The sequence below is a fragment of the Lontra canadensis genome, unplaced genomic scaffold (genome assembly GCF_010015895.1).
Source record: "Lontra canadensis isolate GAN:19392208 unplaced genomic scaffold, GSC_riverotter_1.0 scaffold116, whole genome shotgun sequence".
In the NCBI taxonomy this organism is placed as follows: Eukaryota; Metazoa; Chordata; class Mammalia; order Carnivora; family Mustelidae; genus Lontra; species Lontra canadensis.
Window position 1 is genome coordinate 1,074,363 of NW_022631110.1, and position 20,782 is coordinate 1,095,144.

The following is a 20,782-nucleotide window of genomic DNA, read 5'->3' on the forward strand; positions in this document are numbered from 1 at the left end:
ACATACAAGTAAGATCACACAGTATTTGTCTTTCTCTGTCTGATTTATTTGATGGGTGACCTACCTATACTGTAGCATATGTCAGGATTTCTTTTCTTTTAATAGATGAATAATATTCTATTATATGTATGTATTACATTTTGCTCACCCATTCTTCTGTTGATGGAAATTTGGGCAAGATTTTATTTTTAAAATTGTAATTATCATTTTACATATTTATACTCAGTCTCATTCTTATATAAATTAATTTGAGACAGACTTTTTATCTAGTAAAAAAAAAAAAGAGAGGGGCACCTGGGTGGCTCAATGGGCTAAGGCCTCTGCCTTCGGCTCAGGTCATGGTCTCAGGGTCCTGGGATCAAGCCCCGCATCGGGCTCTCTGCTCGGTGGGGAGCCTGCTTCCCTTCCTCCCTTTCTACCTGCCTCTCTGCCTACTTGTGATCTCTCTCTCTCTCTCCGTCAAATAAATAAATAGATGTCTTTTTTAAAAAAAAGAGAAAGAGAAATACTGTATGATCTCACTTAAATGTGGATAACATAAAAAAAGGGGGGGTGCCTGGGTGACTCAGTCAGTTAAGTGGCCAACTCTTGATTTGGGCTCAGGTAATGATCTCAGGGTCCTGGGATCAAGCCCCACATTAGGCTTTGCACTCACTGGGGAGTCTGCTTGAGGATTCTTTCTCTCCCTCTCCCTCTGCCCTTCCCATTGCTTGTGCTGTGACTATAGTTAATAATACTGTACTGCAGGGGTGCCTGGGTGGCTCAGTGGGTTAAAGCCTCTGCCTTTGCCTTGGGTCATGGTCCCAGGGTCCTGGGATCGAGCCCCACATCAGGCTTTCTGCTCCTCGAAGAGCCTGCTTCCTCCTTTCTCTCTCTGCCTACTTGTGATCTCTGTCTGTCAAATAAATAAATAAAATCTTAAAAAAAAATACCGTATTGCGTATTTGGAAGTTGCTAAGAGAATAGATGTTAGAAGTTCTTGTCACAAGAAAAAAAATTTTTTGTAACTATATGGATGTTAACTAGACTTATTGTGCTGATCATTTTGGTGTATATACAAATATTGAAATATTATGTTGTATACCTGAAATGAATATATTTTATGTCAATTTAAAAAAATAAATTGGAAAACAGGAAGAAAAAAATGAAACAACAAAACCCACTTAGAGTTAGCCTAGCTTACTGCATATATTTTGGATGTGTAGTTTCAAAAATTAAAAAAAAAAAGTTTTAAATTAACTTCACTACCTAAGATCTGAACCTAACCATTTTCTGGGTTCAGGAAGCTCTTCTCTGATGAATTATAGGTAAAAATAAATATTCAGATATGTACAAGTATGTCTATAATACAGAATCTTTGTATTATATGTCTCCTGTGCTTTAACTAAACTAGTTATGAAATTCAGGGATGACCCAACAAAGAAATGGAGATAGTCATTTAATAAGATGATGCATAAATTTTAAAAAATTAATTAATTAATTAATTATAGTCATCTCTACACCCAAGGTGGGGATTGAACCCATGATCCTGAGTTCAAGAGTTGCATGCTCCCCCTACAGAGCCAGCCAGGCTCCTCGCATAGATTTATTTTTTAAGCCTGTCCTGACTTTGTTTAAGTTTCATTGATCCTTATGAAAATCTAGTTTATACAGTTTCAGAAACTCTGAAAACATAGCCACTGTGTCATGTGGGACATGCCTGGGCTATTAAACTATTGCCCCCCTCCAACCCCCGGGGTGGGAAAGAGAAACTCCAGAAGCTTGGGAAAAGGCTAGAGACCCAGATGGAGCCGCCTCGTGTGGTCTTACCCTCCAGAGCTGCAGATTTCTGTTGGGGACTCTGGCAGGGAGAGGCAAGATTTAGAAAAGGCACCATTTGAGAAGGCTCAGCTCCACCCCTCTCTCTGCCAAGTCTTTCCGTTTGCTTTGAACTGACATAGTCCAAGGTGTTCCTGGAATTTGCATGACGTAATGAAGTGCAAAAGAGCAGTAGCTCCCAGTGCAAGTGTTGCCTGTTTGAGTCAGTGTGGGTTGGTAGGGGTGGGGGTTAAATTCCAAGCATGATTTCCACAAAGGAGAGGAACGAGATTGTTATCTTACCCACTACACATTGGTCTTCATTTGCTACTAACATGCAAGTACAGCAAATAATGGGGAGGTGGTAGTGCCATGCTATTATTTCTAAACATTTTTTTTATTGAGCCATATTTCACATACCATAACATTCACCCCTTTGAAGTGTAAAATTCAGCAGATTTTAGCATATCACGAGGTAGTGCAGACATCACTACTAATTCCAGAACATTTTCATCACTCCAAAAAGAAACCCGTACCCGATCACAGTCACTCCCTATTGCCCCGCAACTTCCCCCAGTCCAGCCCTAGGCAACCAGTCTGTCTCTCTTTGCCCATTCTAGACATTTCATGTAAATAGAATCATATAATATGTGGCCTTTGTGTCTGGCTTCTTTCACTTAGCATAATGTTTTCCAGTTTCGCCCACGTTGTAGCATGTGTCAGTGCTTAATTCTTTTTTATTATCAAAGAATATTTCATTATGTGCCTCTACCGAATTTCATTCACCCATGCATCATGGGTTGTTTCCACTTTATGGATATTATGAATCATGCGGCTATAAACCTTCATGTACAAGTTTTACGGGATCATATGTTTCATTTCTCTTGGGTATATACCTAGGAGTGACATTGCTAGGTCCTATGATAATTCTTTTTTTTAAAGAATTTATTTATTAGAGAAAGAGAGAGAGTGCGCATGCGCATGAGTGGGGAAGGGGGCAGAGGGAGAAGAAGACTCCCCGATGAGCAGGGAGCCCAGGGACACAGGGTTCCATTTCTATCCTAGGACCCTCAGATCATGACCAGAGTCAAAGGCTGTCACGTAAAGGACTGAGCCAGCCAGACCTCCCCAAATACCACCAATCTTAGAGCAGGAGAGCAAACATGAGGCCTCGGGCCAGGAGAAAAAAGCCCTTTGTGCAGTTTGGGAACTTCTGAAAGGATTTAAATACAATGTTAACCCCATCGGCTAGGACACTGAGAAGGTGGTGAAGTCTGAGCTCTTCAAAAAATTAACTGCAGAATTAACCTAATTAACCTAATTAACCTGGGTGGCTCAGTTGGTTAAGTGACAGCCCTTGGCTCTGGTCATGAGCAGTGTCTGAGGGTTCTGGTTTCTGCATTCTTTCCAACACCTGTTACTGTCTGTCTTTTTGATGATAATAGCCATCCTAGTGGGTCATGCTATGTATTAGATACACTCTCATACTCTTGGCTCAATACATATTTTAAACCAGTTGTTAGGAACCGTCCCTGAGGATGTAACAGGGTTGTGAAATTCTCTAATAGTGCTTTCCTAGAGAATCCGAAGTCTGCTGAGGCTTCGCTAGGTGGGAATCCAGCTCCTGAAAGAATATTTCTCTCTCTCTCTCTCTGTGTGTTTTAATAGCCATTGGATTAAATGAAACAGCTGGCTTAGGTCAAAATTGAGGATGACTTTTCATGAACTCAAAAGTGTTTCCAATTTTTCTGTTGCACAAGGCCATGGATTAAAGCCTCGTTGTGCATTAAGGCCTTTTTCTATCAATCCAAGGACCGCCCTCTGGTTCCAACATGGAAATAATTACAGAGGTGATAAGCTCTTTTTTAAAATCCACTGTTGTTGTTTTCATAGTTACTGAGTTGGCCTGTGTAGTAATATGGAAACCCGTTGCAAGTATGTATTGCCCCAAGAGGTTCTGAAGCTTAAAAAAAAAAATCCAGCTTATTAGTGGGTGCTCCTGCTCCTGGTTCCCATTTGGGTTAAGGGTAGAGTCTTGTGAAGATAATACACCACACATGAAATAAACATCCTCTTCAAAATGAACATTTCCTTCTATGTTCCAGTGCAGAAGGAAGGCAGACATGACAGGCTTGACTTGCATGTGACTTCATGCAGTCACATTCTAAAACAACAAGAAACTCTAAGGAGCTGCCTGATATTTCACTATTTTCAAAGAGAAAACCACAATCTAATATTGTTATTTTGTTTAACATCTCTGTTTAATGTTGAGGTTCAAAACCACTTAGATACAGGAGTCCAGGTGAGAGCTAACCTATTGGGATGGAAGATGGGAAGGTTAAACGGTGCTAAAAGGGTTGACATACTTACATTTAACTTTATTTTATTTATTTTATTTTTTAAAGGTTTTATTTTTATAGCTTCATTTTTTTTAAATTTAAGTTTTTTTTTTTTTTTAAGTATTCTCTACACCCAACATGGTGCTTGAACCTATGACCCTAAGACCAACAGTCACATGCTCTACCGACAGAACCAGCTGGGTGCCCCAGGTTGACATACTTTTAAAATATTGTATTTTGGAAAATTTCAAACATAATATATTAGAGAAATTGATATCATCCAGACTCCACTATACCCACTGCTCAGCTTAAACACCTGTCAACATTTTCCAATTCTTGTTTTAAACCAACCCCTCCTGGGGCACCTGGGTGGCTCAGTGGGTTAAGCCTCTGCCTTCAGCTCAGGTCATGATCTCAGGGTCCTGGGATTGAGCCCCACATCGGGCTCTCTGCTTAGTGGGGAGCCTGCTTCCCCCCTCACTCTCTGCCTGCCTCTCTGCCTACTTGTGATCTCTGTCAAATAAATAAATAAAATCTTTAAAAAAAAATAAACTAACCCCTTCCTACTTTTTTCTTTTGTGCCTAAGGATTTTAGTTCAAATTCAACATTTCACCTGTAGATAATACAGAATGCATCCATAAATGATGAGGGTTTTTTCTTATAACCATTATACCATTACCCTATTATCACACTTAAAAAATAAACAATATCTTTCAACATCATCAAATATTCCGTTGATATTCAAATTTCCTTTATGGCTGAAAAACTTTGTTTTTAAATTTTTTTATTATGGGAAATTTTAGAAATAAGCAAGCATAAAGAGAATAATAAAATGTCCCTCATGTACCTATCACCCACTTTCAGCAATTATCAACTTTAACTCATTGTTTCATCTATGATGCCACATACTTCCCTCCCCATAGTTTTATTTTTCTTTCCAATATTTTCTTTCTTTTATGTGGTAACATTCATCTCACATAAAATTGATCATTCCCACCATTTTATTTTTATTTTATCTTATTTTTTTAAAAGATTTTATTTATTTATTTGACGGACAGAGATCACAAGTAGGCAGAGAGGCAGGCTGGGGGAGGGGGAAGCAGGCTCCCTACTGAGGAGAGAGCCCGATGCGATGCGGTGCGGGGCTCGATCCAAGAACCCTGGGATCATGAGCTGAGCCAAAGGCAGAGGCTTTAACCCACTGAACCACCCAGGCGCCCCCATTTCCACCATTTTAAACTGTATAGTTAAGTGATGTGTAGTAATTCATAATTTTGTGTGACCGTCACCACTACCTTATTCCCCACCAAAAGGAAACCCCATACCCATTAAGCATTCACTCCTCATTCCCCTATCTTCCCAGTCCTGGGAAACACTAATCTGCTTTCAGTCTCTAAAGATATGCCTAATATGCCTATTTTGGATATTTCATATTAAATGGATGCCCCTTATAACTTTGAAGTGAATCTGAAACCCCACATAATTTCATCCATAAAGAGTTCAGTGTGTGGACACCTGGGTGGCTCAGTGGGTTAAAGCCTTTGCCTTCAGCTCAGGTCATGATCCCAGGGTCCTGGGATTGAACCCCGCATTGGGCTCTCTGCTCAGCAGGGAGCCTGCTTCCTCCTCTCTCTGCCTGCCTCTCTGCCTACTTGTGATCTCTGTCAAATAAATAAATAAAATCTTAAAAAAAAAGAGTTCAGTGTGTATCTTTCAAAGGTAAGGACTCTTTTTCTTTAAGCATAACCACAAAACTATTACCACATCTGGAAAAAAATTAAACAGTAATTACTATCACAAAATATCCAGTCTGTGGTCAAATTTCCATTTGCGTCGTAAGTGCTCTACGTTTGTTTTAGTTTGTTTGAATCAGGATCTATACATGTATCTTAAATCTTTTTTCAGGTAGCGATTCCTTCTCCATCTTCTCCCCACCCTTGCAACTTGTTTGCTGAAGATCTTGAACTGCCTTGTAGAGAATCCCACTGTCTTGCATTGGCTGCTTGCTTCTCAGCGGTGGTGTCTAATGTGCTCCTCTGTCCTCGGAGTTTCCTCCACATTGGTAGCTCTGTCTAGGGCAGCACTATCCAGTATGGCAGCTACTGGCCACGTGCAGTTATGGAGCGCTTAAGCTGTGATTAGTGAAAAGGAGTCTTTGCTTGAGCAAACTTGAGTCCGACTCCTCTGAATCCTCTTTCTGACTGGGTTCCAGCTTTGGGTTTTGTCTGAGGCCTGCTTACTCCTGTTTTTAGCAAGAATCTAGCTGGGTGAGTTTCATGAATATCTCCCACTCTTTTTTTTTTTTTAATTTTGAAGGTTATATGTATTTATTTGAGAGAGACAGCTAGAGAGAACAAGGGCAGGGGGAGGGGTGGAGGGAGGGATAGAGCGAGAGGGAGAAGGAGACTCTCCGCTGAGCAAGGATCCTGACGTGGGGCTTGATCCCAGGACCCTAGGGTCATGACCTGAGGCGAAGGGAGATGCTTAATCGACTGAGCCACCCAGGCGTCCCCACCACCTTTTTACATTTTATTATTTATTTATTTATTAAATTTTTATTTATTTATTTGACAGAGATCACAAGTAGGCAGAGAGGCGGGCAGAGAGAGAGATGGAGAAGCAGGCTCCCCGCCGAGCAGAGAGCCCAATGCGGGACTCGATCCCAGGACCCTGGGATCACCACCTGAGCCGAAGGCAGAGGCTTTAACCCACTGAGCCACCCAGGCGCCCTATTTATTTATTTAAAAAGATCTCCCACTCTTGATATATGATCAAATTCCTCATCCCTTACCCTCAAAATCTTATCATCCTGGCCCACCTTCAGCAAGAAACTTTTTGAATTCGTCCACCTTGGAAGACTCCCCCTAGCCTTGATATTTCCTCTTTGTAATTTTCCATCCACTGACCCCTACTCTGCTTCTTGGCTATAAATCTCTTTGCCTTTCTTGGATTTGGACTTGAGCCCAATCTCTCTCCCCTACTGCAAAACCCCATCGTAGTAGCCCCTCTTAAGGAAGATTTGCCTTAATATCTTTAACAAGTGTCTGAGTAATTATTTTCTTTAACACTAGCCCAAACTGGGATGTGTGGTAAGTGTAAATTACATACCAGATTTCAAAGATTTAATGTAAAAAAAAATGTAAACTATCTCTTTAATAACTTTTATATTGATTTCATGTTGACATAATGTTTTGACTACATTGGGTTAAATATGTTAGTAAACTTAATTTCACTTATTTCTTTCTAGTTGCTTTTATTATTATTATTTATTATTTTTAATATGGAAAAATATGTTTAATGCAGAATTATTTAAATCATAAACAATTTGAGGAAAAAACTTTAAATTGAGTAATAGTAGAAAATAATCAAATTTAGTGATATTCCTACATAATGGTTTTTTAAATTTTTAAGACATTTTAAAATTATTTTTTATTAACATAAAATATATTATTTGTTTCAGGGGTACAGGTTTGTGATTCAACATTCTTACACAATTCACAGCACTCACCATAGCATATACTCTCCCCAATATCCATCACCCAGTCACCTCTCCCTCCCACCTCCTTCCATTCCAGCAACCCTCAGTTTGTTTCTTGAGTTTGAGTCTCGTATGGTTTGTCTCCCTCTCTGGTTTAATCCAGTTTCATTTTTTCCTCTCTTCCCCCATGATCCTCTGCCTTGTTTCTCAAATTCCACATATCAGTGAGATCATATAATAATTGTCTTTCTCTGATTGACTTATTTCACTTAGCATAATACTCTCCAGTTCCATTCACATTGTTGCAAAAAGGGCAAGATTTCATTTTTTGATGGCTGTATAATATTCCATTGTGTGTGTGTGTGTGTGTGTGTGTGTGTAACATCTTCTTTATCCATTCATCTATTGATAGACATCTAGGCTTTTTCCATAGTTTGGCTATTGTGGACATTGCTGGTATAAACATTTGGGTGCATGTGCCCCTTCGGATCACTACATTTTTTTATCCTTGGGGTAAAAACCCAGTAGTGCGATTGCTGGGTCATAGGGTAGCTCTATTTTCAACTTTTTGAGGAACCTCCATGCTGTTTTCCAGAGTGGTTGCACCAGCTTGCATTCCCACCAACAGTGTAGGAGGGTTCCCCTTTCTCCGCATCCTCGCCAGCATCTCTCATTTCCTGACTTGTTAATTTTAGCCATTCTGACTGGTGTGAGGTGGTATCTCATAGTGGTTTTGATTTGTATTTCCCTGATGCCAAGAGATGTTAGGCATTTTTTCATGTGTCAGTTGGCCATCTGGATGTCTTCTTTGCAGAAATGTCTGTTTATATCTTCTGCCCATTTCCTGATCAGATTATTTGTTCTTTGGGTGTTGAGTTTGATAAGTTCTTTACAGATTTTGCATACTAGCCGCTTATCTGATATGTCATTTGCAAATATCTTCTCCCATTCTGTCAGTTGTCTTTTGGTTTTGTTGGCTGTTTCCTTTGCTGTGCAAAAGCTTTTGATCTTGATGAAGTCCCAGTAGTTCATTTTTGCCCTTGCTTCCCTTGCCTTTCGCGATGTTTCTAGGAAGAAGTCGCTGCGGGTGAGGTTGAAGAGGTTGTTGCCTGTGTTCTCCTCAAGGATTTGGATGGATTCCTGTCTCACATTTAGGTCTTTCATCCATTTTGAGTGTATTTTTGAGTGTGGTGTAAGGAAATGGTCCAGTTTCATTCTTCTGCATGTGGCTGTCCAATTTTCTCAACACCATTTGTTGAAGAGACTTTCTTTTTTTCCATTGGACATTCTTTCCTTCTTTGTCAAAGATTAGTGGACCATAGAGATGAAGGTCCGTTTCTGGGCTCTCTATTCGGTTCCATTGATCTACCTGTCTGTTTTTGTTCCAGTACCATACTGTCTTGATGATTACAGCTTTGTAATAGAGCTTGAAGTCTGGAATTGTGATGCGCCCAGCTTTGCTTTTTCTTTTTCAACATTCCTCTGACTATTCAGGGTCTTTTCTGGTTCCAAACAAATTTTAGGATTATTTGTTCCGTTTCTGTGAAAAAAGTTGATGGCATAGACATTTTTACAATATTTGTTCTTCCAATCCATGAGCATGGAACGTTTTTCCATTTCTTTGTGTCTTCCTCAATTTCTTTCATGAGTATTCTATAGTTTTATGAGTACAGATTCTTTGCCTCTCTGGTTAGATTTATTTTTACTAATCTTATTAATAAAAATAAAAATCTTATTAAAATAAAATTTTATTAATCTTGGGTGCAATTGTAAATGGGATCGACTCCTTAATTTCTCTTTTTTCTGTCTTGCTGTTGGTGTATAGGAATGCAACTGATTTCTGCTGTGATTTTATATCCTGACACTTTACTGAATTCCTGTATGAGTTCTAGCAGTTTTCGGGTGGAGACTTTTGGGTTTTCTACATAAAGAATCATATCATCTGCAAAGAGTGAGAGTTTGACTTCTTTGCTGATTCGGATGCCTTTTCTTTCTTTTTGTTTTTAGGGCTTCTAGTACTATGTTGAATAGCAGTGGTGATAGTGGACACCCCTGCCATGTTCCTGATATGTCCCTGATATGTCTACATAAGGTTTTTTTTTTTCAAGTTCTTCATTTCTTTTACTCCTCAGGATTAATTGCTCGCCAGAATTACTATTGAAATACACAGAGTTTTCTTCTTTCAGAAATGGGAATCAAGTAATAAATACTGTTTTGCCATCTGCCTCATTCACAGGACGTATCATGGACATATTTCCATTGAATGACTTATTTTGAATGTCAATGTTTACATTAAGCTGTATTTTCCTTTAGCTATGTAATTTTTTAAAAACTTAAATTCAGTTAGCCACTTTTTGGTTGCTTTTTATGTGGCAACTGGAAGATTTTAAATACATAGTGGCTTGAATTATTATTTCTATCGGACAGTGTTGCATTAGACTTGGTGAAATTCAGTTTTGCTTTTTTGACAAGTTGTATGTCATAGGTTATGTTGCATATGTCTAGCTAGAAGCACATAATGTCACACTCTTCTTGTGATGTTACGAGTTGTTGATGATCGGTTTTTGAAATTTATTTATTAATTAGGGGTTGTAAAATACTGATATTTTAATTTTGTCATTTCTTCTGTAATTCTACCTCATCCACTGTTTGGTTCCTTAGTAGTACAGCTCGGTAGGGAAGGTGAGATCAATATTTGATTCTCTCCCTTTATTTATTAATTCTCAAAATTATCAGTTGGTTCAGAAGCCATTGATAGATTAAAAATATTTAGGGGTGCTTATTTTTCTGTGCTTCTTAGAGTGATTTACGGAGCTTACATAGGAATGAAGATGCAGGTATGTAAGGAAATTGAATACTATCTAATCCCAAACTGGGATAATAAGAGGAAGTCTTCTAAAATGTCAAGGTCATGAACGACAAAGACTGAGGAATTGCTCCAGAAGAAAGGAGACCAAGGAGACATGACAGTTAAATGCAACTTGTGATCCTGGACTGGATCCTGGATGAGAAAAAACAATTTCTTCCCCTTTTACTGTAATGGTCATTAGTGAGACAATTGGTGACAATTGAGTAAAGTTTGTAGATTAGCTGATAGCTACTTTTCTGATTTTGATAATTGTACAGTGGTTATAAAGAGAATATCCTTATTTTTATGAAATGTACACTAAATTATTCAAGGGTAAAGGGAAATTATATCTGCAAAGAGTTCTCAAATTATTATTATTTTTTTTTTTTTTAAAGATTTTATTTATTTATTTGACAGAGAGATTACAAGCAGGCAGAGAGGCAGGCAGAGAGAGAGGAGGAAGCAGGCTCCCCGCTGAGCAGAGAGCCCGATGCGGGGCTCGATCCCAGGACTCTGAGATCATGACCTGAGCCGAAGGCAGCGGCTTAACCCACTGAGCCACCCAGGCGCCCCGAGTTCTCAAATTATTAAGAAAATATACATACAGAGAAAGAAATAAACCAAATGTGGAAACATTTGGGGGATTTGAGTGAGATATATATAGAAATTCTTTGTTCCATCTTTGCAATTTTCTATGAAATTGCTGCAAAAAATTAATAAACTAAAATAATGCATATGAATTTAAAAATCCTGCCTGTTCTCATTGCAAGATTATAAATAAGTTGATTTCAATTTGAACTCAAAACCATATTAAAACGTACTTTGCAGATTTGAGAGGGACTGTGTGAAGAACAAGAGAGTAGTTTAAAACCAGTTCTGAGAAGAGTTGTATAGTGGTTTAAAATGTGTCCATAAGTTCTTTGACAATCTTTCAAAAGCTGGAGGTCAAGTCCCCTCTTTTGAGTGTGAGTTGGACTTAGTGACTTGCTTCTAATAAGTAGAACGGTAGAAGTGGTACATCACTTTCTAAGACCAGATCATAAAAAAACACTGTGCTCTCATAAGTAGTCTGTCTTAGATCCCTAGCTCTGGAAGAAGCCACTCAGGCAGCCTTGTGGAGACACCCACATAGGTGCAACTGAGGCCTCCTGTCAACAAACATGTGAATGTGCCATCTTGGAAGTGAATTCTCCAGCTCCAGTCCAGCCTTCGGATAACAGCAGCCCTGGCCAACAGCTTGGCTGCAACCTCCTGAGAGACTGTGAGCCAGAATCACTCAGCTAAGTCACTCCTGCATTCCTGATTCACAGAAAGGGTCTGTTGGTCAGGCTACTGTTACGCAGTGATAGATGGCTGATACAATTCCGTACCTTTTTAAAAGAGATTTATTCATTTATTTGACAGAGAGAGGGCAGGGGAGGGGCAGAAGGAGAGGGAGAGAGAGAATCCCAAACAGAGTCACCGCTGAGCATGGAGCTGGATACAGGGCTCGATCTCACAGTCCTGAGATCATTACCTGAGCTAAAATCGAGAGTCAGATGCTCAACCGACTGAACCACCCAGGTGCCCTTACAATCCCATATCTTTTTTTTTAAAAGATTATTTATTTATTTATTTATTTATTTGACAGAGAGAGATCACAAGTAGGCAGAGAGGCAGGCAGAGAGAGAGGAGGAAGTGGGCTCCCTGCTGAGCAGAGCGCCCGATGCGGGGCTTGATCCCAGGACCCCAGGATCACGACCTGAGCCGAAGGCAGAGGCTTTAACCCACTGAGCCACCCAGGCGCCCCTACAATTCTATATCTTAAGCACCCTGAAATCATGCTGCCTGGACAGCGGCTTACATATAAAACTGATCTTTTCCACCAGAGTCTGATATAATCTGTAAATGAGAGTAGATGTAGAAGGGAACATTTCTAAGACATAACCAAATGTACATTATTATTTTGAAAACTATTATTGAGATTATGGTACTTACTCAGAAGTCATGAGGAAATAGCTAAACTAAAATGTAAGCTTTTACTGACTGATTGGAACTCCTAGGAAGAGAATTTAAGACATGAGTTAGAATGTAAATAAGACATGAAGTTGAGAATAAAATCACGTTATGAAAGTAGGTTTTAAACTAGGAGGAGATTTGCCACTAGAAGAGGCAAAGGAAACATAAACCTCTCATGAGAGGAAATCTTAGAAGGATATTTTTCCATTGTATTTCTAGTACTTTCCAGGTGGTTCTGATTTCTCCCTTGATTTAAATCAGTTATTGGGAGCCTGGGTGGTTCAGTCGGTCAAGTACCCGACTCTTTGTTTTGGCTCAGGTCATCATCTCAGGGTCATGGAATGGAGCCCCGAGTCAGGCTCTGAGCCCAGGTCGAGGGGTGGGGAAGGCTCCTCCTCTCTCTGCCCCTCCCCCAGCTCATGCGCTCTCTCTCTCTCAAATAAATACAATCTTAAAAAATATAAATCAAGGGGCACCTGGGCGGCACAGTCTGTTAAGTGTCTGACTCTTGGTTTTGACTCAGGTCATGATCTCAGGGTCCTCGTATGAAGCTCCATGTTGGGCTCAGTACTGAGCACGGAGTCTACTTGAGAGTTTCTCTCTCTCTCTCTCCCTCTTCCTTTGCCTCTCCCACTCATGCTGTTTCTCTCTCTAAAATAAAGAAAAAAAAAATCAATTACTTACTGAGCACCAGATGACTCAGATGTGCTCTTTGTCCTTGAAATGCTACTTGGAAACAATTTTGGCTGTGAACCTTGTTGTTTTAGGCTCATTGTCTTTCTTTAGTTCCTTTGCTTCTGTGGTTCTATATGTGAGAGTTTTCTTATTTAAAATTTATCTCCAGAGAGGAGGGGAGTTATGTTTCACAGAACAGATATCGCTGTGGACGTAAATTGGTTAATAGGAATTGTGATTTGTGTACCTGCTGTCTCCCTATGTGTTGCCATACCTCCAACAAAGCGATAAACACATTTCTGGCCTTGCAAGGCTAAGACTCAGGTCTGAGATGATCCAGTAGTCACATCAACTTAGTTAAAGTAGAAAGGACAGGATAGAAAAATGAAGAATGAGGCCATAATCCATATTCACCATAAAAAGATTCCATCTGCAGTGCAGGAAAAGTGGTCTTTGTTTATGGAGAATAAGACTATACATACTCTACTGAGAGCAATTAAATATTTACGGATTGACTTGTGCTGTGCATGCTTTTTCCATGAGACATGGGTCGTATTACTCTCTGATGTAAAATCCTGGCTCAGGTTGGGATCTCTGGGTGCAGAAACTGAGTTGGGGATTCTTACGTACGTAAGTGCCTCATTGAGAGCAGAAGGGAAGTGAAGGAAGCAGGGGGGGACTGGAGAAGGAGGTAAGCAAGGAGGCTGTCTCAGCTGAGGACTTGTTTCAGTCTGATCCCACAGGCACTACAGAGCATAATTTGTACCACAGAGGTAGTCTCACCTTCAGGCAAAGGGCTGGCCTTTTATACCTTATTTCAGTCAGCCGTTGGCTCTGGGCCGGTCTGTGGGGGGTGGGGTATAGAGGTATAATCTCCTTGAGGTGGCTTCAGCTTAACTGAGGGGAAGTCTCCAAAGAGGGGAACAGCTATGAGCCATTAACCGACAACATTCCCTGATGGGTACATTGCTCCCACGTGACAGGAATCTTGGAAATGAACCAACAGTGTCTACAACAGGTTTGAAATTTTTCTATGGTCATTATGTCAGAATCTAGGTAGATGTTCCCCAACCCGTTTCTTCTTCCTGGCTATATACGTCGACTATATTTCCCAGACTCCCTTGCAGTTTGCTGCAGCCGCATGACTCAGTTATAACCAATGGAAAGCAGGGAGAAGTGATATGGGCCACCTCTGGCCCTGGCCCATAAAACCCCATGTGTAAGCCATCTTCCATGCTCTCTCTCTCTCTTTCTGGCTCTGTTGAGCTCTTTCTTTTTATAACTGCCAGATGTAGACCATCTAGTGGAAGACTGTGGAAGACTGTGAGGTCCCATGGGATGAAGGACCTACTAGCTAGTTCCTTGAATGAACACAAAGAGAACCACCCTTCGCACAGACCCTCGTTGGACGGTGACCGGAGCAAGAAATAAATCATTATTATGTTAACCCGCTGAGATTTTTCAAGTTGTTTGTTTTAGTAGTTAGCCTACCATGACTCATTTAGTGAACGCTCTATTTTTCAGAAACCTGAATAGCTTCTGAAAACTTTATTTTCCAAATTCTATCCATTTCACTGATAATAATCCTTGCTCAAATCTGTGGTGACCAAAGAGCTGAAGACCTAAAATTAGATTTTTTTTTTTCTTATTCCTTCAGACCTGGAAGAAAGCTCTGACAGTATGCTCCAGTATTATGGGTGAGTTTTAAACGGGCCATGAAAATATATGGTTAGGATCATTCTTATCCAAAATCCTGTTCAGAGAAACCAAGCAGGAAGCTGCTTTCTCAAGGTTAGACAGCTTGCTATTGTTAACAAGTGGTGACAACTGTTGGCTAAGGTCTAAGACAGACTAAGGTCTGTCTGACATAACTATTGGACTTGCCTAGTGCATAGAAAGCTCTTTAATGTTTCTGTTCAGCTGTTCCCAAGGCTACCATGGAGAGAGGTGAGCTACCTGATTACCTAAGAGGCCAGAACTGAGAACAAACTATTTGTTGTTTGGGAACAAGCACCTTCTCAATTTGTCAAGCTTTTGCTTCAGAAGATGGAGTTGCTACAGGAACGAAGAGGGCACATTCTCTGTCTGTCTCGCTCTCTCTCTCTCTCTCTCTCTCTCGTGCACACACACACACACACACATACACATACACTAGGGTGGATGTAGTATATAAATTCATCAATGTTTGAAACTGGTTTATGGGGGCGTGCCTGGGTGGCTCAGTCGGTTAAGCATCTGCCTTAGGCTCAGGTCATGGTCTCAGGGTCCTGGGATCGAGCCCCGCATCTGACTCCTTGCTCAGCAGGGAACCTGCTTCTCCCTCTCCCACTCCCCCTGTGATCTCTCTTGCGCTGTCTCTGTCAAATAAATAAATAAAAATCTTTTTAAAAAAACCTGGCTTATGGGACACAATAACTTGTAGGATTTCATTGTCATTAGTGGTTTACAGAGCATGCCGGGGGCCAAGTACTCCAGTGAATTGGGTGGGTCCATGTGGCCCACATCAGCTTTCCTTTTCCTGGAGTTGAATTGGAAATTCAGATTGGTTTGGGGCCACAAGCAGTCTTCTTACTTTCCACACCCACTTCCTTCTCCAGCTCAGAGAGAGTCTAGAAAGCAGACCTTTACCTGGTAAGCTCTAAGGACACTGCTGTCTTATACCCATCAAATCCCACAAGTGGAAATGGAGAGTAGCCCCAAACTTGGCATGCTTTCTATGTGAAATCGGGTACAGTGGAGTCCTCCCCGAAGGCAACAGAATTCAAGGGTGTTGGTGGTGGGGAGAGAGGTTGAAAGAGAGAGCGAGGCATGGGGTCAGGAAATACAGAAGGAAACAGAGATAGACAGAGACAGAAAGAGACAGAGAGGGATAGAAACAGACATTGTTAAAAATCAGGAATGATCAGTTTCTTCTCCCTTACATCACTTCTTCCGTAGAGAAGAGAAAATGAGAGGAGCTGGGAGAAGCGCCAATGTTACTTCATCATACTCCCTCCTGGGGATTGGAGAGGAAATTTCTCAAGAAAAAATGTGGCCAAGGGAATAGGATTCCCTCTCACACTGTCAAAGATCTTTCTTCACTTCCAGAAAAAAAAAATCAGTCAAACAGGTGATTATTTAGTGTTTACATTGGTTAGTCCCTCACCAAGTAATTTTTAAAGTTTATAATCTTTGAAATATGATCTCAAAATCTCAATGAAAATTCTGAAGCTCAGAGAAGTTGGATAGAATTCTGTGTATATCCCCTGCCTAGGTAACCTATGAATTGGCTGTAGGTATAAGAAAATATTAGGTCTCAAAAAAGAAAAGAAAAGAAAAGATTAGGTTTCCGTACTATAAAACAGGGATCAGTAAATTTTTCCTGTAAATGTCCAGAGACCTTTAGCAATGACTCAACTCTGCCTTTCTAGTTCGAAAACAGCCATAGGCAACGCATAAGTGAAGGGGCCTGGATGTGTTCCAGTAAAATTCGTCTTATGAATACTGAGATGTGAATTTCATATAATTTTCACATGTCCTGAAATATTATTCAGTCTATAGAAAGCCATATTTTTCAACCATTAAAAAATGTACAACCCAGGGGTTGCCTGAGTGGCTCAGGCAGTTAAACCTCTAACTTTTTTTTTTTTTAAAGATTTATTTATTTATTTTGGGGAGGGGTAGAGAAAATCTCAAGTAGACTCCCTGCTAAGTGCAGAGCCTGAGCTGGGGCGTGATCCCAGGACCCTGAGATCATGACCTGAGCTGAAATCAAGAGTGAGTTGGTGAACCTACTGGGCCACCCAGGAACCCAAGTGTCTGACTCTTGATTTCAGGTCAGGCTTTGATCTCAGATCAGTGAGTTCAAGTCCTGAGCTAGGCTCCATGCTGAGCAAGGAGCCTACTTAAAAAAAAAAATAAGTACAACCTGGGCACCTGGCTGTCTCTGTCAGTAGAACACATGACTCTTGATCACAGGGTCATGAGTTCAAACCCCACGTGTGGTGTGGAGTCTGCTAAAAAAAAAAAAATTACAACCTATTCTTAGCTCGCGAGCCATACAAAACCAGATAACTGAGGCACCTGCGTAGCTCAGTTGGTTAAATTTCTGACTCTTGATTTCAGCTCAGGTCATGATCTCAGGGCTGTGGGATCAAGGCCCGCATTGGACTCCGTACTGAGCGTGGACCCTGTTTGGGATTCTCTCTCTCTCTCTCCGTCCCTCTCCACTCTCTCTTTCTCTCCAAAAATAAAACCAGACAACTGGTGCTAGTTTTCCAACCCCTGCTTTAGGAAAGAAACTCTTCCCCTCAGGTAACTAGCACCTTGTTCTGAGTTTGTTCAGTTGTCTTTATGCAGGGCACTGAGGCTGGATTTAAAAGTAAAAAGCAAAACTTAAAGACTCTGTCTTGGCTGGGGCGCCTGGGTGGCTCAGTGGGTTAAGCATCTGCCTTCAGCTGGGGTCATGATCTCAGGGTCCTGGAATCAAGCCCCTCACCAGGCTCTCTGCTCAGCGGGGAGCCTGCTTCCCCCTCTCTCTGCCTGCCTCTCTGCCTACTTGTGATCTCTCTCTGTCAAATAAATAATTTTTAAAACAAAAAAACAAAACAAAACATATTCTTGGTTTAAAAAAAGAAAAAGACTCTGTCTTGGCTGTTCCTGAATATATAGTTGACTCTTAAACAACACAGGTTTGAACTGTGCTGGTCCACTTATACGTGGATTCCCCCCCCCCATAAATACAGTGTAGTACTTAAATCGTATTTTCTCTTACGATTTTCTTTTTTTAAAAAAGATTTTATTTATTTGACAGAGAGAGACACAGCCAGAGAGGGAACACAAGCAGAGGGAGTGAGAGAGGGAGAAGCAGCCCAGGACTCTGGGATCATGACCTGAGACAAAGGCAGATGCTTAAGGACTGAGCCACCCAGGTGCTCCCTCTTATGATTTTCTTAATAGCACTTTTTCTAGATTAGTTTATTGTAAGAATATAGTATATAATACATGTACAAAATGTATGTTAATCAACTGGGTTTGCTCTCTATAAGACTTCTAGTTATGTTGCTGAAGACTCAAAAGTTAGACAGACATGTATTTTCTAGTGCATGGGGGTTGGTGCCCCTACCCCCTGCCTTGTTTAAAGGCCAACTGTATTGTCATTCTGGCCCCTCTAGCCATGATGGAGCCCAAACAAATGTGGAAGTTTAGAACTGTAAAAGGTAAAAAGAAATTCTCTTCTAAAACACTCTTGTTTACTGTCATCCTTAAGGGATACGAGTGTTTCTAGTCATTACATTCTTACCTGGGTTTACTCTGAAGTTTGATAACCATTTCTTTTATTCAAAAAACTGTTCTAGAAGTAAAGAACAGCACTTGGCATTCCTTAGATATTAAAACATTTTAAAAATGCCTTTTTCCTCCTGCATCCCGGGTTTAATTGTTACTGTTGGTGGGTCACTTCTGCCTCTTGTCCCCCATTGAGCAGCTTCCCTCTGGCATCCCAGAGCTCCAGAGTGGCTGCCCCCCACCCTCCCACACCAGCCCACTGTCCCACACTTAACCCTTCCTTGGTACCAAGTGTCTGGGGCTCCTCCCTCTCCTGTGAGCCGCCCCGTCCCCCCTCTGTCCTTTCCTTTTGCCTCCCCCAGTCCCATGGATTTGTAACATCTATCTGGGTGCCTTCTTGATTAAAACTTCCCGGCTGGGCTCTGGTTCATGGATTTTCTCTCTTCTCTAAACTCCCACGACACTTAGCCCGGGGTACACGATTTAGCACTTAATTATATATTGTCTTTTATTGTTTGTTTCTATTTGTTGTGTTAGTTTTGTCTTTTCCAGTGAAGCCGCAGAGTTCTTGAAAGGAACACATCTTGTATTTTTTTAAACCTCTCACAGTACTCCAGTAAGGACACAGTTAATACTTCCTGTTCTACCAATCAGTGTGACGTGATAGATAGGCACAGATGTAAGGCTTTGTACGCATTTCTGCAGTATCCGTGGTGCTGATGAATATCTGTCAAATCTATTAAACTGATTTGAGTAATGAAGAGCAGCTCAGAATCTAGTATTCAGTTGGGTAAATCACACCATCTCTGTATCCATTTTCTCATCTGCAAGATGAAGATGAAAATATTTTCCCAGCCTACCTCAGAGAGTTACTGGGAAACTTAAATGAGATAATGTAGCTTTGAACTGTATGAATGTCAGGGATTAGTATACCTCACATTTCTTTCCCTAAGTGTTACAGGGAAAAGTAGAGTTTGGCTTTTATCATGAAGAGCGGGTCCCTTTCTAACCTCTGTTAGAATGGTGGGTCATTCTCAGGGAATCCTGAGTATGAGTAAAAAGGTAGGAACAGAGTAAACATGATCTCTTGGCTTTCAGTTTTCCTGAGAAATTTTTATGGTTGTGGCAAATACAGTAGGTGGTTGGATTTTGAAATGGAAATTCCCCAGCTAAGATAGTCTTTGCTGTCCCTTACTTAACTATCCTTTCTGTACTCTTGTCTGCAAGCTTATTTATGACTGTCTTCATTCTCTCCTGGTCAGGTCTAAAGCAAAATGTGGTAAAAGGAAATCTTAGTGAAGAGTTGAGAACTTCCTGCTTTTGGAGTGGATCCTCTTCTCTATTTCATGTCTTTAGATTCCAAAAGGAAAATCTTACTCTGGCTGAATTGATATAAATTTTCTTCTTCTTCTTCTCCTTCTCCTCCTCCTCCACCTTCTCCTTCTTCTTCAGCCTTTTATTTATTTTAAATAAACTCTATGCCCAATGTGGGGCTTGAACTCACGACCTCAAAATCAAGAGTCATATGCTCTACCTATTCAACTAGTCAGGTGCCCTCATAATTTTTCTTCTTATGTATTCCCTCCCTCCTTTACTACCTGTTGATCCCCTCCCCGCCCCCGTCTTCCTGTCCTTCCTCCTTATTTTAGTTGCCCCAAATACCAAAGTATATTTGTTACCATCGGTGCTATTTCTTGAGATAGTTTTTTTTTTTTAAGATTTTTTTAATTTATTTGACAGACAGAGATCACAAGTAGGCAGAGAGGCAGGCAGAGAGAGAGGTGGAGGCAGGCTCCCTGCGGAGCAGAGAGCCTGATGCGGGGCTCCATCCCAGGACCCTGGGATCATGCCCTGAGCTGAAGGCAGAGGCTTAACCCACTGAGCCACCCAGGCGCCCCGTGATAGTTTTTGTTTTTAATTAAAATAAAATTATTTGGGGTTAAAGATATATCTCTTTATTAAATTCTAAAATGTGTTTTTTATTAGTGCTTAATACTGGACTTACTTTTTCTTTGTGTTGGTGATATATATATATATATATATATATATATATATATGCAATTCTTCTTCCCAGGACCCCTTTTACTGTTATTAATCTAGTATTAAACACTAACTGACGCTATTCCTTTTTAAGGTTCAACTCCAGGTTTGAGCTAGACCTGAGAAACCGGCCTAAATCGCTCCGGTAAACGCTATGGGCGGTTCGTATGGAGATCTCTGTCCTCCAGCTGTTCAGGACAGAAGCGCTACTGGTATGAAAAAACGGAAGCTTAATTTCTCATGCCTCCTCCCTTTTCTGCTAAGAGCACCGCACCTGCTTCAGTGTTCTAGGGAGAAATCAGCACAGCTTTCTCCGCCCCCTGAAAAGCGCCATACTCCAG